Source organism: Bison bison, unplaced genomic scaffold, assembly GCF_000754665.1.
Source record: "Bison bison bison isolate TAMUID 2011002044 unplaced genomic scaffold, Bison_UMD1.0 scf7180017864056, whole genome shotgun sequence".
NCBI classification, from domain to species: domain Eukaryota; kingdom Metazoa; phylum Chordata; class Mammalia; order Artiodactyla; family Bovidae; genus Bison; species Bison bison.
This window is the reverse complement of record NW_011494628.1, coordinates 2818565-2818986: the sequence shown is the minus strand read 5'-3', so window position 1 is coordinate 2818986 and position 422 is coordinate 2818565.

Below are 422 nucleotides of genomic sequence, written 5' to 3'. Positions count from 1 at the left end.
AGTCCATTCTGAAGGAGATGAGCCCTGGGATTTCTTTGGAAGGAATCATGCTAAAGCTGAAACTCCAGTACTTCGGCCACCTCATGCGAAGAGTTGACTCATTGGAAAAGACTCTGATGCTGGGAGGGATTGGGGGCAGGAGGAGAAGGGGACGCCAGAGGATAAGATGGTTGGATGGCATCACTGACTCGATGGACGTGAGTCTGGGTGAACTCCGGGAGTTGGTGATGGACAGGGAGGCCTGGCGTGCTGCGATTCATGGGGTCGCAAAGAGTTGGACACGACTGAGCGACTGAACTGAACTGGAGTAAGTTCTAAGAAAGTGGTCATTAATTAAAAGAAACATATTGGTAATTTAAAAAATCATACTAACAATCCTAGAAAGGGAAAAAAAAAAAAACAATGAAATCATCATTCTACCC